The sequence below is a fragment of the Lissotriton vulgaris genome, chromosome 5 (assembly GCF_964263255.1).
Source record: "Lissotriton vulgaris chromosome 5, aLisVul1.2, whole genome shotgun sequence".
NCBI lineage: Eukaryota > Metazoa > Chordata > Amphibia > Caudata > Salamandridae > Lissotriton > Lissotriton vulgaris.
In genome coordinates, this window is record NC_141693.1 from 547,308,598 (window position 1) to 547,328,954 (window position 20,357).

The following is a 20,357-nucleotide window of genomic DNA, read 5'->3' on the forward strand; positions in this document are numbered from 1 at the left end:
ACGCTGAAGCACAGCTGGCGCCGGGTGCAACTGGGAATGCACTCCTCCACCCCACTTGCCTGCCGAATGGACAGCGGACCACAGACACAGTGAGTACTGCCTCAGCGGCGTTGAAGGCTGATGAGATTGAAGATGGTGGGGTTGCCCCCTTGACCCGTGCTCATCCTTGGCCGGCTGCAGGTGTGGCCTAGGGGGGAGAGGCGCCTTCCCTGACTGGGGCCGAGGGCTCGCACGGACCTACGGCCCTCCCCCCCAAGAGAGACCGAGGCCCACACAGACGGGGCTCCTTGGGACCAGAGATACGTCATGTACCGGTCCGCAGCCGGTGGCCAGCATATGGCCTGCACCCTGAGGCTCGGGGATGGAGCCGCGACTCCATTAACTGACTTAACTTCCTCTTAGCCTCAACCGTGCCTATGCGCACTGCCCCTTAGACTGGAACTGTTGTCCCTCTCAATTGAGATTATGGACGGTGGCCCGTTTCGCCACGGTCCCCTTGGTATTTCAGTGGGTTTTGCCCACAGTTGGTTAACGTTGATTATTGTTTTTCCCCCACCTAATGTCTTCCTGATCTATGCAAAGTGTACTACGAGGGGTGGAGATGGGCATGCTGAGGAGGGCAAGGGGAGGGCCTCTAGTGGGACGGCTGTTTGTCCGAGGGAGGGGGAGGAGAACGCACCGCTAGTATGACTTCGATTAAGATATGCACCTGGAACATCAGGGGAATGCACACACCTGCGCGCAGATACCAGATATATTCCTACTTGAAAAGGCAACATATACAAATCGCACTCCTGCAGGAGACACACCTATGTGGGGCGGAGGTGGCTGCACTGCGGCGCAGGTGGAGGGGTCAGTTGTACGCCACGGAATACTCCTCGTTTGCCAGAGGGGCATTACTGTGGGTTAGGCCAGGCACCCCCTTCACAATGTCTGAGGTGCTCATTGACCAGGGGGGGAGATATGTACTGGTGAAGGGCCGGATGGACGGACAGCCAGTAGTCCTGGCGTCCGTTTACTCTCCAAACACAGACCAGGGAAGCTTACTGACACACCTATCGGAAAAACTGGCGCCCTGGCACGGAGTCCCCTGGGTGCTGGGAGGTGATTACAATACAGTGCTAGATCCTGCGCTTGACCGCTCGACCCCGCCCAGGCCAGATGCCACTTCTTTGGGGGTTGCGCAGGCGTTCGCACGATGGGCGACACAGTGGGACCTCAAGGATGCATGGCGCGCACACAACCCGGACACCAGGGTATACTCATATTACTCGGGGGCACACACGCTACATGTCCGCCTGGACAGATTCATGGTGACAACGGAGATGCTACCGCACATTACTGAGTCACAATACCTAGGCCGGACACATTCAGACCACAACCCACACACGCTGACAATAGCATGGGAACGCCCACATCCACCCATACCCTCGTGGCGGCTACAACCCGCCCTACTGCTCGACGCACCCTTCAGGGACGCCCTACAGGCCCGGGTAGCGCAGTACTTCGCCGAAAACTCGGGCACGGCGTCCTCCCCAAATGTGGAGTGGGACGCCTTCAAAGTGGTGATACGGGGGCATTGCTTAGGCACACAAGGGAGCATCCAGAAAAAGTTGGAGGCGGACCTAAGCAAGGTGGAGGCGGACCTGCTCCGTTGGGAGCGGGAGGCAGTGCTAGGAGCGAGTGACCGGCTACGAGAGGCCCGTGAGGAACACGCTGCGCTACTAGAGAGACTGAAACACGTCAACTTCGCGGCCCACTCAGCGCGGGTGCACCAACATGGCGACAAACCGGGGAGGCTGCTGGCTTGGCTGGTCAAACAGGAATCCCGCACGGAACCAGTGTCCGCCATTCGGACGACTGGAGGGGAGATTGTACACACACAAAGCAAGATCCACCAGGCGTTTGTGGGGCACTACCGGGCCCTGTACAAGTCACAGCTGAGGGTCTCAACGGCCACCATAGAGGGCTTCCTTGCTGACATCCAACTGCCTTCTCTGACGAACGCGCAGCAGGAGGACTTAGGGGGCCCATTCACCCAGGAGGAATTGCGAGAAGCCATCTTCGCAATGTCCAACGGCAAGTCCCCCGGCCCAGACGGCCTGCCCGCCGAGTTTTTCAAGGCCTGCTCGGACATACTGGTCCCGGAGATGCTCAAGCTCTACGCACACGCGATTGAGGACTCGGCGCTCCCGGACTCTCTAAATGAGGCGAACCTGGTTTCGCTGCTGAAGCCAGACAGAGACGGCACATGTATGGGGTCCTATAGGCCCCTGGCCATGCTGAACACGGACTACAAAGTGTTCACCTCCCTGCTGGCCCGCCGCCTGACCCTGGAGGTCCCGGCACTGGTGCATGCAGACCAAAACGGGTTCATGCCGGCGAGGAGCACTTCCCGTAACCTGCGGCGTCTCTTTCGGGTCCAGGAAGCGGCCACACTACATTGGCCGAGGTCGGGGTGTCTAGTATTAGACCTGGAGAAGGCCTTCGACTCGGTGGAGTGGCCGTACTTGGGAGCGGTGCTCAACAAGCTCGGTGTCGGGGATGCCTTCATGGATATGGTCGAACTGCTATACCAACGTCCGAACGTCCGTGTGAGGACGGGCAAGCTACTGTCGGAGACGGTGCGGGTGCGCAGGGGTACCAGACAAGGCTGCCCCCTGTCGCCCCTTCTCTTCTCCCTGGCGATCGAACCCCTGGCGGCCCTTCTGAGGGACAAGGGAGCGGAATGGGGGATCCCGCTGGCGGACGGAGTGCACACGGTCTCGCTCTACGCGGACGACCTGCTACTCTATGTGCGAGACCTCACGGCGGTGCCGGCAACACTGTCGGACATATTCCGGGCGTTTGAAGGGGTATCGGGCCTCAGAGTCAACTGGACTAAGTCCGGAGTATACGCCTTCAGCCCGGACCTGGAGGAATGTGAAGTGCACCTTGGTGGCGCCCAGCTCACCTGGTACCCGACCACGTTCAAGTACCTCGGGCTCCACATTTATAGAGACCCGCAGAATATACTGGAAGGCAACCTGGTACGCGCCGTGTCCTCGTTGAGGGCCCAGATGAACTTCTGGAGGACCCTGCCGTTGAATGTACCCAGCCGGATCGCTCTGTCTAAAATGATCGCGCTACCAAGACTACTCTATCACTTTGCGAACGTCCCGCTCTATGTCCCCACAAGGATCTTCCGCGAACTGGAGGTGATGCTCCGAGGCCTGATCTGGAACACAGGGCGCCCACGAGTGGCCCTGGCGAAGTTGTACTCCCCGACGGCGGAAGGGGGGCTGGCGGTCCCCAACATGGAGTTATACTACCTGGCAGCACAGCTGCAGTGGGTCACGTACTGGCTTAGCGATTCACACCTCGACGACACCGCCAATGCGGACCACCAGTGGACACACCCGCAGGTGTGTGCCCTGTTTCACCCACTGACCAAAGGGCCTCGCCCCCTGCCCTTGCACGTGGCCGTAGCCCGCAAGTGTTTCCTTCGCTGCCTGAAGTTGACAAAAGACGTCAAACCGTATGCCCCCGCCCTTCCCCTGCTGGGTACCCCCCGGAGGAATGGGATGGTGTCACCGCGTAGCATGGAGCCCTGGATGGCTGCCGGAGTGGAGACAATGGGAGACCTCTACGCGGAGGGGGGCCTGCTTCCTTTTGCGGAACTATCGGTGAGCACTGGCCTGCCAGCGGGGCAATTCCTGCTCCACGCGTCGGTGGTGAGGGCGTACACGGAGTCCTGGGGGGACATCCAGGAGGAACCACAACTTCATTACTTGATCCAGTACCTACATGTTATGGGCAGGGGATCACACATTACACACTGGCTGGCACAGGCGCTCCTCATGCACACTCAGAGGTCCACACAACCGATCAGGGACAAGTGGGCGACCCATCGTGGGAGGGGGTGGACTGACAAAGAATGGAAACTGGTCCTAGCCAGCCCTGTGAACATCCCACGTAACTCCCGCTTCCGCACCATTCAACTGTACATACTACATCAGGCATATCTGTCACCAGATAGAATAAATAAGTATTTCGCGACAGACACCACAGCCTGTCCCAGGTGCGACCTGCTGGATGCCGACATCCTACACATGCTCTGGAGCTGCCCGACTCTGTCCACATACTGGGGGGAGGTGACATCGCTCCTGACGCACAGCACAGGCCCGGGGCTACCCAACACGTGGGAGGCATGCGTTCTCGGGCTATACAAGAGAACTAAACAAATTAAAACAATAGCCCGATTCTGGGACCTAGGCCTCATCACAGCCAAGCGCCTACTCACCAAGCACTGGAAAAGTAGAGAACCACCAACCCCCGCACACTGGTACACATCCTTTCTCAACTGGGCCAGAGCAGAGGGCACGGCGCTGCGAAGTGAAGAGATAGCGAGTTTGAGGCAGTTCCCGATCGCACAAGTATGGAATGATATCCTGGTGTCCCTGCGGGAGGAAGGCGTGGCCAGGGGGCTCACGCAGAGACAGCTGAGAAGGATAGGCGCCCCACGAGCGGCGACACCCTAGACAGGAACATGCGCCGCGTTGGCCCCCCCCCCACCTCCATGTAGGCAGCACTGATTCCCCCCGACGCACAAGCCACGACCAACGATCAGCCGCACACACACGAGGACCCTCCATCACACAACAGCCCGAACGCGGATCTTGGCAACTTTGCCCTGACCCAACCCCCACGAGTACACTTTCCCCCCCCCTCCTGTCTGACCTCCCCCACGTAACCCCAAGTCAAAGATGTCGCACTCCTGTGCTTGCCAGATGCGTGAACACATACCGTCACACAGCGGCGGTTACGCGCCACTGACTGGACACTCGGCAAGGAACGCAGGAATGGATGCCACCCACCGAACATGCAACAGGGGCGACACTTGCGTCTGCCACGCACACCGTGCACTGAACCGACGAACGGGGGGATACCACCGCCCACGGACCCTGTCCCACACCAGCTTCACAGCTATTCACACACGCGGGCCACAGACCCCACATTTCACTGCTGCGCCGCCGGCGCATGTCCAACATGTTGATGGGACGTTGGTGCCGTGCGCACGGACGCTGTGTGGCACGGCACTGGCAACACAGACACGCTGGGACATACTGATATGATCACCCCTGTTTATGTTGAAAAGTTACTGGTTGAATTATAGTAAAATGTAAAATGAGACGTCAATTATGGAACAGATTGTGTGCGAAATGTGCAACGTATATATAATCCACCAGTGAAGAAGCACGCCGAACAAAGAAGGAGAAGATGCATAATGCCTTCCTCTGTAACCCTATGCCTGTACAATTCACGGACTTCTTGCAGCCGGCCCACAGGGTTGTAGGCTCTGCTATTTGTACTGCACTTTCCCTTTTACAATAATAAACGTCTTCAAAAAAAAAAAAAAAAAAAAAAAAAAAATGAACCCCCCTACGCTTGAGGTGCGCCTGAACCTTATGTCTGCGCGCCATGGACTGCATACCCCGCACATTCCAGGTCACACATTTCAACGCTCCAGTACTAGCCATTCCCCCCTACACAACCGGACCATACAGCAGAGAACAGTGTTCGCCTAAGTCCCGCGACCACGGGCCCCCCCCCCACCCTCTCCAACCAGGAAGCCAAACCCCTCCAACAACTACAACCCCCTGAGCAACCCCAACTGCTCGCAACTCCCACCCCCCCAGGACAGGCCCCCCCGCAACTGGAAGTACCCCCATCCAAACCAACACTCCCGACCACCCTTCAAGAAAGGTGGTTATATTCGCAGTCCCCACTGCGATGACCTTAGGGGCCAGTAAGGCGCGGCTCAATGCTATAAGACCTCCAACAAATCAGCCCCGCGCGCTCCACCCCACAATCCCCACATTACAGCTCCCCAAAACCTCAATCCATATCGTTCCACTGCTGCGGGTCCAACGCCCCGGTGTCCAACCAGCGAGTCCATTCCGCCAAACCAGTTCAACACGCCTCCAGTATCTCTCCCGAGGTCTGCGGCGTCACAATAGGGCCCCGGGCTCCACCAAATTCTGATTGTCCTGTCTCTGAGCCCGTGCCCGGGTCCTCCGAATCCGTACCCTTCCCAGACTGAGTCCTGGCAGTTCTGGATAAGTCCACCACCGCCTGTAGGGCCGCCTGCCTCTCCGCTCCCGTCTGCGACATCGAAGGTTTCCCGGTCCTCTTGCGGTTCCTTCTGATCCGTTGGGACTGCCTGATCGGCTTCGCCACCTTAGCCTCTTCCTCCCTGACCTTAGCACCGTCCGTTCCTGCCTTATAAGTGTCCCACCAGTCCCATGCATCCGCGGAGGTCGTGAAGAATAAAGACTTCTCATCCACCACCACTCTTAGCTTGGCAGGAAACAACAGGGAGTACTTGATGCCTTCCTGGCGGAGCTCCCGCTTGAGGGACAGGAAGTTTGCCCGGAGTCGCTGAGTCTCAAACGTGTAGTCCGGGAACATGGTGACTCTGTTGTTTTCCACTTGAAAGGGCCCTGCCTCTCTCGCCCTCTGCAAAAGCCAGTCCCTGTCCCGGTAATGGAGCAACCTGAACACCACCGGGCGAGGAGGAAGGCCCAAGGCCGGCGGACGCGCCGGAACTCTATGTGCCCGCTCCAGGGAGAAGAAGGGGGACAGACCTTCTGGTGCCACCTCCGTCCGCAGCCAGTTATCCAAGTAGCCCACCATGTCGTCGCCTTCAATTTTCTCCGGCAGGCCCACTAGGCGTACGTTGTTGCGCCTGTTCCTGTTTTCTGCATCCTCGGCCCTCCTTTCCAGCATCTTCAGACGGTCCATCACGTCGGCCATCTGGGCCTTCACCGTTGCCTGGGCCGGGGCTAAGTCCTTAACCGTGGTCTCCACGGATTTCACCCTGTCCTTAAGTTTGTCGTGGTCGGCCTTCAGGAGACCCAAGCCCGTCGCCACCTGAGCTATGTCTTGTTGCAGGGCATCCTTTGTGGTGGCGATGGCTTCCAGGATACGATCCTGCATCCGCTGTAACGCCGCTTGGTCTCTCTCCGCTCCTTCCGCCGCCTCAGTGTCGGTCGCGCCATCTCCCTTCCCCTTCGGCTTCCCCATCTGGGCTGGGATGGGCGGTGGTCCTCAAGTGTGTTCTTGGTCGCCCTCCGAGCGTCGCCGGGCACCGTCTTCCGGCCGGGTTCTCAGGCCCAGAATTGTCACCAAGAAGCAGGAAGCACCGAGCGGTCGCGGCCCGGCCAGCGCCAGATGCGCCAGAGGTCCGGGGTTCTCGTCTCCGGGTCACTGTCGCACCGTTGTCGCCCTAATCAGGAGACGGTCCTCAACCACCGCCCAAGGGCGCGCCCAAAGTCCATCCGGCACCTGGGGAGAGGCGCGACGCGGCCGTCAACACCTCTAGCGTGTCCGGGAGCGGTCTTCAGTGGGTCTCCGGGCAGATGTCCCCGTCACAAGCGATCTCGTGTCATCGCCGCCATTTTGGGGTCCACGACTTCTCGGCTGAGTTCAGCTTTCAAAGTTGAGATACTGCTGTGGGAAGGCTCGGCGTCGTCCTCCGTGGGTCCCGGACCCTCCGCAGTACCGTCCAGTACCGGATAGTGTCCTTTATCTCGGGGTTCGAATGAATTTTCAGGATATTTTCCGGGATCGGGCACGGAGCTCCGAGCTCACGCTGCCAACCTCCTCGGCATCCAAGCCACGCCCCCTGAAGGGTGGACACCATCTCAGAGATATTAGGCAAGGGAAATGTGTCAGCGACGACACACTTATTCCATGCCCTGAGGTCAACACAGAACCTCAATTTTCCATCAGCTTTTTTAGAAATGACCACCGGAGAAACCCATGCTGATGCCTCCGTGGGTTCTATCACTCCACATTGAAGCATTTCCTCAATTAACACTTTCACATCGTCACAAATTGAAATGGGAACCCTTCTCACACGATGCTGCACAGGTAAGCTATTATTCTTAAGTCTAATGAGGTGAGAGTAACCTCTCAGTTCACCAAGCTCATCTTTAAACACAGAGCTAAATTCGTTTAGAATACTTTCAATAGAATCATCTTCCACAACCATGATATGATTTTTGGCTCTAGGGTTGATAACAATCTATAGATCGTACTGATGTACCCAGCCAAGGATGGGAGGACCATCAAGAGAGACATACACCTTACCAAATGTAGATCTCTTCTCAAAAACAATTTTAGACTCAAAGAAACCAAGAATTTCGATCTTTTGACCATTAAAACCCTTAGGAGAAGTGTCACTCTCTCAACCTAGAATCCCAGGAAGAGTCAGAGCCACCTACATTCTGGAATATATGACATAAGGCTAAAGAAAGGGAAAGCATGGAAACAAAAGGTAGGAATAATATACAACAGTATCCATGCACTGCGTTTAGAATTTCTGTATAAAACAAAATTGCATACAATCAACTTAAATGCTACTCATTCACAGTCCATGTTTATCCAGAATATCCGGAACGGATCAGACCTTCCTGCATCGGCGGGTAACACTCCTGCATCAGTCATGTCTCCAAAACTCCTCATGATAATCACTTACTGAAACTCTTATTAGTAACACCACCAATGTTTCTAATAAGAGTTTCAGTAAGTGTTTGGGGAAACATGGCGGCGGCAGGTTGAGCCGCGGCAGCTCTCTGCTTTTGGACTCCCGTCGTAAGCAATGATCCCGAGGGTTAGACCTTACAGCTGAAGCTGAACTGCCGACAGCGCGGTCTGGATCAGCTGGTGTTCTCTGCTTTTTTTTTTTTCGAGGTGGCCGTTCGTTTTTGCAAGTTTTTCAGGTTCTGCAGCTTTCCAACAGCGGAGGTGTCTCTCCGCCATTCCTTTACAGCCTATGTGCCTGGGGGAGGAGACTAGTGAAGCAGCTCCCCTAGCAGCGGCAGCGGAGCGGACCGGTGTAAGACGTTCCGCTGTAGCGGTAGTAGCATCTTCGATCCCGGCAGGCGACTCTGGGCAGCCGGTGCAGGGACCCCCGCATTTGCTGGCGGGGGGATTGATTTGGATCAGAGCCGCCCTGGAGCTCAGGAGAGGTCGTCGAGTACGCGACACTCTGCCGAGGCAACATGCTTCCATGGTAGCGTTTTGGGAGCGGGCTGACCAACGCGAAGGGGAGAATCTGGACGAGGATTTTCATCAAGTAAAGCAGAATCCACAGCACACGCAATACAGCCGGCGCTGCAAAAAAGGTGTCAGAGGTATCGCTGGTAACGGTGGGGAAGGGGCCAGTGGGTGTAATCCAGCTACCTTGTTTTCTGAAGGGGTAACAGCTAACACGAAGGAAACCACCAGAGGGGGCAGAGGGGGCAAAGGGAGGGGGAAAGGAAAGGTGAAAGCAGCTTTAAGGAAGAAATGCGCCTCCATTATTTCAAAAGCAGTATGTAAATCACCTATTCCCCAAACCTTGGTACCAAAAGATACTCCCCCCGCCTCTGAAGTTATTACAGCCACCACTATTATTGATGTTGAGGATCTGGACTGCACAATTGATGGTGTGAGGGGTCCAGGGTTAAAGGGACTTGATGCTGTTATTGACGCTGACACTGTTACTGTCACGAATACAGCTGGAATTGAGAATAAAAAACTATCAACCTACTTAACAGGTCAGGTTAAGGCAAAGCGTTCATTTACCCCTAAAACAGCCAAAATAGCCAAAACTAAATCAAAGACCTTGGTCTCTACCTCCAAAATAACCCCCTCACTGCGTTCCTACTTTAAAGTGGTTCCCCAAGTACTGCGGTTAGGAAACGAAGGTGATACTGCTTTTGAAATTCGGAGAGCTGCTAAATTGGTGTTAGGTTCCCCTATTGCGGATATGGAGGATTTGGAGGGTGCAGCGAGTACAAACACCCTTACAAACAGCAATATGGTTATCCATAATAACACTGATAAGGGTATGGAAACCAACGACGATCAACTTCTCTCCCCTACATTAGGAGAGGTTAGTCAAGTGGGGCTAGTCGATTGTCAGATCCCTTCTAATTTGGAGCAGGCTAAGCCTTCAGTGCCTTCTGTGTCTTCATTGGTTCTGTTCAATCCCTTAGCTCCACCACTACCGCTTGCCCCTCCGAGCATAGCAGCAGGGCTAAGCCTGCAGTCAATCCTTCAAGAAACTGGCTCTAAGGCCTCTACTAGGAACCAGGAAGATCCTAGCTCTTTCCAGGATACCACCCAGGCCTTGAATAGTGATCTCGTGTCCACACTGCAGGCCTCTTTCCAGACAATGTTTACATCTCTGGCGGCAGATATTAAAAAGGGGTTTGAGACTTCCGCATCCAATCAAGCCGATATCCGATGTTACTGTCAATCACTGGACAGTAAGCTAGGGGATCTTACCACTAGAACGGAAACACTTGAAGATTCTGTCACGGAAGTTAATATTAACCTGAACGCCACAAAAACTGAACTAACAAACCTCAGACAGGAAAACCAGAGTTTGTCCGATAGGATGGAGACTTTGGAAAATCACGCTCGGAGGAACAATCTACGAATTCTGAATATTCCCGAGGAGAAAGAGGGCTCTGACATCAAACAATTCGTGGTTTCCCTGTTAAAAGAAGCGTTAAGACTGGACTTCTCTGAGCAAGAAATAGCTCTGGATATCCAGCGCATTCATAGAGAGCCTTTTCGAAAGAATCCTCAGAGAACCAAACCCAGAAAAGTTTTGGTCAACTTTCTTACCTACTCTCTTAAAGAAACCATTCTGAATACAGCATTGAAACAGAAGGTGGTTAATGCTAAGGGGTTCAACTTTCAGATCAGATCAGACCTGTCTAGGATAACGCTGGATAGGCAGTGGGAGCTGGGTAAGAGGTTGGAAGCGTTCAGGAGTCAGGGGGCCGTAGCCCAGCTGGTCTTCCCTGCGGCACTAAGAGTAATGTATAAAAACACAATGCACAATATAAGATCAGTGCAGGCCGCAGATGAATTTCTCTTAAGTATGGGTAGAAGGTCGGAGTCTCCTAAGTAGTTTCGGTCTACTTTCTTATACTATCTGCTTCTCTGTATATACTAGTTACTTTTTTATTTCCCTTGTCTGATCTCAGTCGAGTCTTTGAGGCTTGCTTAGATTATCTTGTAAAGGGTTTAAGTTTCTATTCCTTGTATTGAGATAAGGAGACTAAACACTCTAAATACAAAAATAATATACAATAATATAATACTATGGGAGGTATATAGTACACAGTGAAAAGCATACGTGTAAAAAGAAGAAAAAAAAAAAAAAAGATAAAGATAAAGAGAAAATAAAAAAAAAATGGGGGTAAGAAGAAAGGAAAGGAGGAAAAATTAAAAAAAAAAAAAAAACTTCTATCTCCTGTCAAAAGGTTCTTCTCAAACTGGGAAATAATATTATATTTATTCATGATTCTCTTTCCCACCTTTTGATCTCTTTAGGTCTTCCCTCCAAATTTTGGTACTTTTTCGATGGTGGCGGGGGTTCATAGCAGGGTGCTATCTCTCTGGTTATCCAGATAGATAGAGTAGGGGTTTCCCACCAGTGGGGGGTCTGGGGGGGGAGGGGTGGTAGGGGACGGGGAAAAAGCAAAAATTGTCCTCTTAAATGTCCTTTAAAACAGTTCTTGGAGGGGAAAGTTATGAATATGTACAATTTAGTATTCATAGATTGGCAGTATTGGCCCCTGGTTCTGGTAACTCAGTTTCAGTATAATGCATAATATACGCATTTTATCCTGGAACACTAATGGTCTCCGCACTACCCCAAGAAGGAACATTATCATGCAATATTTACGAGATTCGGTTGCACAAGTATTCGTGCTCCAGGAGACACACTTGGCAGAGATTGAAATGCAAAATCTGCTCTGTAAGAACAAATGGATAGACTTTGGGGTCATTACTTCACAAACTTCACACATTAGGGGGGTGGCCATTCTTTTTAAAAAATCTATCAAGGCAAGGCTAATTTCTAAACAGGTAGACCCTTATGGTAGATGGGCAATAGCCTCTGTTATTGCTTTGGGCTCAGCATTCACGATAGTAGGGTATTATGGCCCTAACCAGGACGATCCATCTGTTTTAACCACACTTTTTTCTCACTTGTACCTATTCCCAGAACCTGTTATTTTGGCTGGCGATTATAACATAGTATTGGACCCAGTATTGGACAAGTCACCCTCCAATAGGGCTAAATCCCTATCCAAAACTAGGATGTATATATTAAATAACATGAAAGCATTGAATTACATTGATATTTGGAGGAAACTCCATGGGTCTCAAAGGGGGGTGACATTTAAGAACTTTAAATTTCACCACCAGTCTCGGATAGATTTTATATTGATTAGCCATATTTTAGTTAAACAGGTAAAATCAATCTCTCATTTACCTTTTCATCTTTCTGACCACACTGCCATCCTTTTGGAGCTTGACGCTGTTTCTAGGCCCTCTTTAAGAAATTGGTCTTTTGATAGATCAATTCTAGCCTCATCCAATATGGTAGAAGCATTAATACAGGAATCTAAGTCCTTTTGGGTGATTAATCAGGGGACTGCCTCACCCGGGATCACCTGGGATGCCTTTAAAGCCACGCTAAGGGGTTATTTAACCAACTTATCCTCATATAAAAATAAGACCTACAGGGATGCAGTAGCCTCGCTTGAATTAGGGATTGCTGGCCTTCAAGAAGAGATCGATCTAAATCTAGGGTCCCCACTAGTGGAGCTGCAAGATAAATTAAAGGTCTTGAAAGGAGATCTCTCCTCAGTTCTAAATGCTCGGGTCTTAGAGAGATGGGAGGCTAGTAAGTTGGCCCACTTTGAATATGGGGAGGGTGCCGGGAAGCTCCTGGCCTGGAAGGCTAAGACAGATAGGGTCCGAAATAATGTTAGTTCCATTTGTAAAGATGGAGTTCTATTTTCTACAGATGAGGAAATCAGTGGAGCTTTTAAAAGTTTCTTTACGGATATATATCAAGAGGATACAACCTAGTCAAGCAAGGGACTGGCTAACTGGTATATCTCTACCATCCTTAAATTCAGAACAAAGGGTTTTCTTAAACCGCCCTTTTACACAGGAGGAAGTAAACCTTGCCATCTCTAAAAGTAAAAAAAATAAAGCTGCAGGTCCCGATGGGCTACCTTCTGAAATATATAAATTTTTGTCCCCTATAATTCTTGCCCATCTAACAGACCTCTTTAACAGTATCTTAGTCGATGGTGCCTTACCTCCTGCATCCTGGGATAGGGCCTCTATAACCTTGATTTTAAAACCCGGTAAACCCACAACTAGCTGTGGGTCATACAGGCCGATCTCAATTCTTTGTACAGATTATAAACTCTTTACATCGGTCCTCGCAAACAGATTGGGGGAAGTTGCAAACAACATCTTACATGCCAATCAGAAGGGATTTGTAAAAGGAAGGCAACTCTATGAATTGACTTACGACCTTATTGGAGCAATAGACATGGCCACATCAGCATCTTTACCTTTAGCAGTCTTTACCCTTGATGCAACCAAAGCTTTTGATAGGGTAAACTGGGTTTACCTAGAGGAAGTGTTGAGTAAATTTAACTTAGGTGATAACTTTAGGCGAGCTATTAAGTTACTATATAAAAGCCCTTCTGCCTCACTACTTGTTAACGGTGAACTTACTGAGCCATTTAACATCTCGCGTGGAACTCGTCAGGGGTGTCCTCTCTCACCACTCTTGTTTGACTTATATATTGAACCTTTTGCTCAGTTAATTCGGGATAACCTTAATATAAAACCTTTTATTTTTGAAGGATGGGAGAAGAAAGTAGCATTGTATGCGGATGATGTTCTTATTTTTTCATCCGAGCTGAACTCGTCCTTTCCTACCGTTATATCTATAGCGGAAGAATTCGGGGCTATATCCGGATACTAAGTCAATGCATCCAAAACTGATATCATGGTTTGGAATCATCCTGTACCGACTGTAGGAGTACAGCCCAGCTCTACCCTCAGATATCTTGGGTTAAACATCTACACTGATATCAATAAGATTGTCCCCCTAAACTTTGCTGAAGTAGCTAAGGCGGCTCGAAGATCGATGAGATTATGGTCTGCTCTCCCTATCTCTCTAATAGGCAGGTCTAACCTCGTCAAAATGTCCATTTTGCCCAAGATCACATACCTATTCAATACAATCCCTCTTTTTTTTGATTCATCCTTGATTGCCAAACTTCAAACTGAAATAAATAGATTTATATGGAACAGTCATACGCCTAGACTATCTTGGAAGAAGATTAGACGTCGTCGAGAAAAAGGAGGTCTTGCAGCACCAGACTTGCAACTCTATGGCTGGGCCTTCCAACTCTCACATACCAGGATGCTCTTAAAGACCCCTAATAATGCTGGATGTGGGAAGCTATTTTCAGCACTTTTAAGGGGGGAAAAAAATCGGGCTGACGAATTTTCTATTAAAATTTGGCGACCCTAAATATTTCAAGAAGGTCAAACTAAAGGTTTTAAGGGACCTGGCTAGAACATGGGCTAGTCTAAGACGAACACTCAAATTGGATTACTATTCTAGTAGGGCCCCCCTTTGGGACTCCCCAGGTACACCGTCTTGGCTCTTAGATAGTTTAGCTCTCCCAATTAGGGCAGCCGGACTTTCATCATGGGGGGATCTATTTGTTGAAGGAACTTTACTCACATGGGAGACGTTGAGCCTAACTATAGGAACTCGTTTTTCACGATTTAAATATCTCCAAATGCAGAGTTGGTCACAGGCCTATAGCCAAGGAAGGGGTAGGTTTAAAATAGGTATCGAGAGTAATCTTCTAACCCACCTGATGGATAAACCACCTTTTAAAAAAGAAATTACATTTTGGTACAATCTTATTCTAGACGAGACTGATGGCGAGTTTCTGTTACCCCTTTCGCTTTGGAAAACCTTTATATCTGACATTGACGTGGAGGGCCTATGGATAAAATCATTTAGGATTTTGGGTGAGATCGTTAAACCATCTTGGCTCCGTCGCAACCATCTGTTTACTCTGCATAGGGTGTATTACTCTCCATTACGTCTATCAAAGTTCCCCAATAATGATCAAGTGGCATGCCCTAGATGTGGCTTGGTAGCAGCATCAGATATTCATATGTTTTTTGAGTGTCCGTTTATATCATTATTTTGGAATGAAATCTGTGCTTCTCTCTCGTTAGCAATAGGCTCGCATGTTAACCCTAGTCCCATGCTAATTTTCTTTGGCATTATACCAGAGCTAGACGGCATGTGTAAAAAATTGGTTTTCTATAGCTGCCTGCTAGCCAGAAGAGAAATATGCAGACGGTGGAAAGATAAGACACCCCCTCTCTTTACCGATTGGCGTGCAGCAATGCTACAGATGTCTAAATTAGACATGGCTAGGGAAGGTAACCAACACAAGAGAAGATTTTGGCTGCTTTTGAATTGGTAATGGGGTTTTTTTTTTCCCCCATGTCCTATGATTTCGCTGCCTGTGGGGTCGTTTTCTCGATCCTCGCCTTTTATACATACCCAACTAGGGCGACATCGGTCACAATCTGGGTTGTATTGAGCAGTACGCTAGTCCAGTTGGTACCATTATTCGATCATTGAGGTGTTGATGCTTGGCACTGCGGGATACCCCGGTAGGATCCAAGAAAGTCCCCCTCAGTTAATCTGGGTCAGTGTCTCAGTAATCCCCTCTAAACTGATCGTTATTGTTTGGTTTCCAAGGGCAAATATGAGGACACAAAAAAAAAAAACACCACCAATGTTTCTCATGCTCTTCAGAGGAGTTATCATACACTGACGTTTAGAGAACCACAATGTCCTTTAGGTGATCACTCACAGTGAATTTCAGGGGGTACACCGTCCTAAATTCCAGGTTAGTGAGGACCCAGAAAAACACAGTAGGAGAAGAAGATGGGGTAATAATGTTTCATTAGGAGTCGAGATTGTCCAATGTGTCTTAGCAGTGCAGAGGATGGCCTCCACTGGCACTACATGAACTTGTTTGCTTGTTCTATTTAAGAGCAGAGGTAATGGGATGCCCTCTTGTTCCCATTTCAGTCTTGATAATCTTGGGAACGGAGTGCCCGCTGAACATGCACTTTTTCCTCAGAGGGACATGCAGAATAACAAAGCTATACTACAAGGCTTATGATAACAGAAACGAGAAAATGAACTGATTCCCAAAAATATATTGGACAATGCAGCAAGAGACAAGGTGCAAGGGGATACCCCTTAAGTCACACTAACTAACTAGAGGAACAGTGGACACCCGAACGATACTGAAGACTGGTGCAGGGAAGAGTACATGCATAAATATATCCTACACCAGTACAATGACTGTCAGAGAGGTAGAGAATATCTTAATGCTATAACTACCTTTCTAGGAGATGGGGTGATTCATCTAAAAAACAAAACTTGTTAAAAGCAAAACATGACAGAGCGTGCCGATTATGTCGTGACTGGAGAGGAGTACTGCAACACATTCCTCTGGCACACACTCAGCAACAGAATTATGGTCACCAGATACACCCTAGTACCCAAGCACACAAAACAGCGAGAAGTAAAGCAGTGTCATCCTTTAGGAACCCATACATTTGTTAATCTTCTCCTGTGGTATGTAAAGCTGTGCTTGACTGTTGTGGAACGGGGTAAAAATGTACAGGTTAGTTGCTGCTTAACTGTTCTCTTTTAAGGGGCTGATTATGATGTTCTCTACTTAGGGGCTGATTATGAGTAGCAAAGTGCAGGGGCAATGGAATTACTGCAGTCGTAATCACCTATTCGGGAAGGTAGTTTCTCCACCACTCCTACAATTCTGAGGCTTCCCAGATGACAGCAGGATGAATCTGTGCCCAGAAACATCGGTGAGAATCCAAACCTGGTAAAATTGCAACAGTGAGTGGCTGTTCCCTATCACCCTCCATAACTTCCCATACCTCCACTCCAGGAATACAGTTACGACCGACTCGTGATCCAAGTGTCCTCGAAAATAAAAATAAATCAAATATTTGACTTCAATTTATTGTCCTCTTAAAAACATTTTATCTGTATAACTGCGAACTAAAATGTACCTATGCTTTATGCTTTCAGAAGGTTGTAGCACACTTTCACAGCTCTACTCTAATATTCATACAGGTCCACCTGGGGAACATCCAATCTCATGTTACTCGCTCATGTAATCCAAAATACCTAAACCATCAAACTAATCTCGGTACAACTGACCAATGGAAGTAATCGTAAGCCATCAGGTCAGCACAGTTCTATATTGGAGTTCAACTGAGATAACATGACCCGATCTAATGGAAAGTATTGCTGCCATCGAAACAGAATTACTTTTTTATACGACTATCCCCTGAAGGTACGTAGTACAAAGCCCATCCTTTTTTTCCACTATGAATGAAAGTGTTGTTTCTCTGATGCTTCTTGAACTTGAGCTGCCAGGAAGGACTTCATAACCATCATCCAATACAATAGGTTATCCAATGGTTAAAGATAAGACTAAATGAGAACCAACATGAGAATAGGAAAGGGAGTTTCCTTAATAGTAAAAGCTGCATATCTGCATCTTCTGATCTTTCCAAAAGAGGCAGAGGTAGAAAAATAAAATCCTCCAGTTAATTGTCTCTCATTCCGAAAGAGGTCAATATGGCGCTTAATACGTTTTAAAGCCTTTTGTGTGACTTCTTTAGTGGAGAAAAAATCATAGTAGATGTAAAATAACCTTTCGAAACATACACAATCTGAATGCTATGCAAAATGTAGAATACAGGAAAAGGTTACTTAGCCGGTTTTCATAAACCATCGCATCCCATACTGTGTGATAAATAAACAAAATACATTTTGACAATATACCTAAATACTTCACAGCTAATGTCTGCACCAGCAATTTATCTACACTAATATCCACATATAAAAATAACATCTGTGTGTGGTTTATTTGACATGTGACTATAGCCAGAGCAATTGACCGAGGGCAAAGAATACACAGTCGTTTTCCCCAATGCACAATTACCACCCTATATTTAGTTGGGGAAATAATGAAAATCGTTTACACGTAGTGGAAACCAAGACTATTTCGGAAATATTTTGGAGACTGTGGTTTCAAAGAGGGGTCACTTGTTTACTTATCCAGAACTAGAGATATTCATAATGCCAAAGGACTGCCTTGGGAGTCGTGATGAAAAAATATTTGTGCATATTTACATATGCAAACATTTATGCCAAAGGGAAGTGATGTAAAGTATTGCATATGCAAAAAGAATAGATGATGGACAGAATGCTTCACAAATGATTCACCCGTCACTGATATGGTCTAAACCCATAATTTTATTGCATGCCACGCCATTCCAGTTTAGAGCCAGCCCCATGCAAATCAGTATTGACCATGCTCCCCATGGGAACAGTCCCGCCCGAACTGCCAGGTCAGGTCCTCTCTGGACCAGAAACAAGCATCCTGGGTTTAAACTGGGGTGACGTGGTGAGCACAATAACGATGGAACCCAGATCTGTGACTGAGGGTGAGTGTTTGAAAAGTTTTAACGCTCCATCCATCATTTTATTGGCAATGTTTGTATGCGCCCCTTGGTGTCTATGGGTATGGCCAGACGTGGGTCCTTTGCTTGCTGCACCATTGGATTCAAGCTAACCTGGCTGATATGGGGTGATACCCCGATAACCGTTTCAGGATGCTCGTGTTCAGGGAGGACCTAGCCTGGCAGTTCGGGCTGGACTGTTCACATTGGGAACAGAGTCCAGACTGATTTGCCTATGTCTACGTCCAAAATGCAATGACGTTCCGAGCAAAATAACTATGGTTTTAACCCAGATCTGTGGGTGAGTGTTAAGGAAAAGTTTCAACACACCGTTCATTATTTTATTTTGTGATGTGAAGTATGGCATGGCACTGAGTAATCGAAAAGTTCACATAATATGGAAGAGCAACTAACTTGTCATGCGTGATTTTAAGCCTTTTTTAAAGCAACTCATGCACATTCCCGCAATTCAATTTCTCACCTAATAAAACCGAGTAATACGACCAGGAAATGCATAGAAAAAGTTACCTACATAAATTATACAAGGATTTTCCTTCCTCAAATCCCCTTAGAACAGCAGCATAGAACAAGCTTTGTTAATTATTTCATTTATATCGGAGGAGCAGCAATTAAAATCTACAACAAACAGAAAGCAATCATTCTCGGTTCGTGCAGAATGTTTTGGTCCCACACATATTATAGAAAGAGGAAAGGCCAGTATGCCATCAACGCCAAGCGTAGTTCTGATTAAAGACACTCAATTCGAACTCGCTAAAACCGTTTCTCCATTTTAGTGAGTGCTGTGCCCCGAGAAACCTGGCACACTAGACGAATACTTACAAACAAAGACACCCCTAACTCAGTTCACACCAGCTCCCAGCAAAGAATATCTTGCCTCTGTACAATTCTGGGATTTATACGGAAATAAATGCCAGGCTTACATGAGGTTCTCTACCGTACAAAAAATAAGTGTCCATGAAAGAAGAATGCTTGATGCCCGAGGTGGTACTCGGAGGAAATCTAGTACCTTGCTAACGGGGATTTCCCTGTAGTTTTAAGGCAGCACATTATTGAAATGGTATGCATTTTAAAAATGGGCGCATTGTTAAAAAATCTGGCACAGGAATTTAGTGTCCCTAGTTATGTGTTACTGGAGGCAAAGGATCGGGTCTCTCATATGGAGGCTTTCTGTATGAATGAAGGGATCTACTGCAGGTATATCTTATCCTAATAAGCTGACACACTGCTGCATGCTGAGAAGTTTATCTTGGGGAAATGATCCCTATGATGGTCTCAAGCGGTTTTGTCACACTAAACATTATGGCAATCTTATACTATGTATAGAACACAACTTTGCAACCAATATGATTAAGATATTTAGAAATATCTCATCAACCACTAATACAGCAAAAAAAAAGGAAATTGTGGTGCCAGATGTTAATCTCATCAGGAACATACCAATACCAGTTTCACATCCTTTGTTCTAAATATCACTTTGGTTGCAAAAAAGTTTCAATGTCCAGGAAAAACTGCTTAAAGCAGTACACAAATTGCTCGCTTTATCACTTTACTAGGCATATATCAAAACTAACAACTGGCGAGCATTTTAATAATTGTATCTGGAAATTGCCAAACTCCTTGTTGCCTTTGCTTTCATCTAATGACTCAGACGCTGGAAAGGGCACAAATAATAAGCACAAACGTGTGTGATCTAGGTACAACTTTGAAATACAATTAAAAGCAAACCAACTGCCAGTTGCTTAACTTTATAAAAGGTAAAACCCATGCTTATACGTGAGATGACATTCTGCTTCTCATGTAAGATGGCTTCAAGAAAGGTCGGAATACTATGATAAATAACCTGTGTTGTTCTTCAATGCTGGTCTGAGCTT

At 48.4% G+C, this 20,357-nt stretch overlaps 1 protein-coding gene across 2 annotated transcripts in view; it reads right to left on the bottom strand.

Annotated features, from left to right (window-relative positions):
• Nucleotides 1–20,357, bottom strand: part of TSPAN14 (tetraspanin 14) — a 295,722-nt gene that overhangs the window by 274,614 nt on the left and 751 nt on the right. The gene's annotated exons all lie outside the window — the stretch shown is intronic.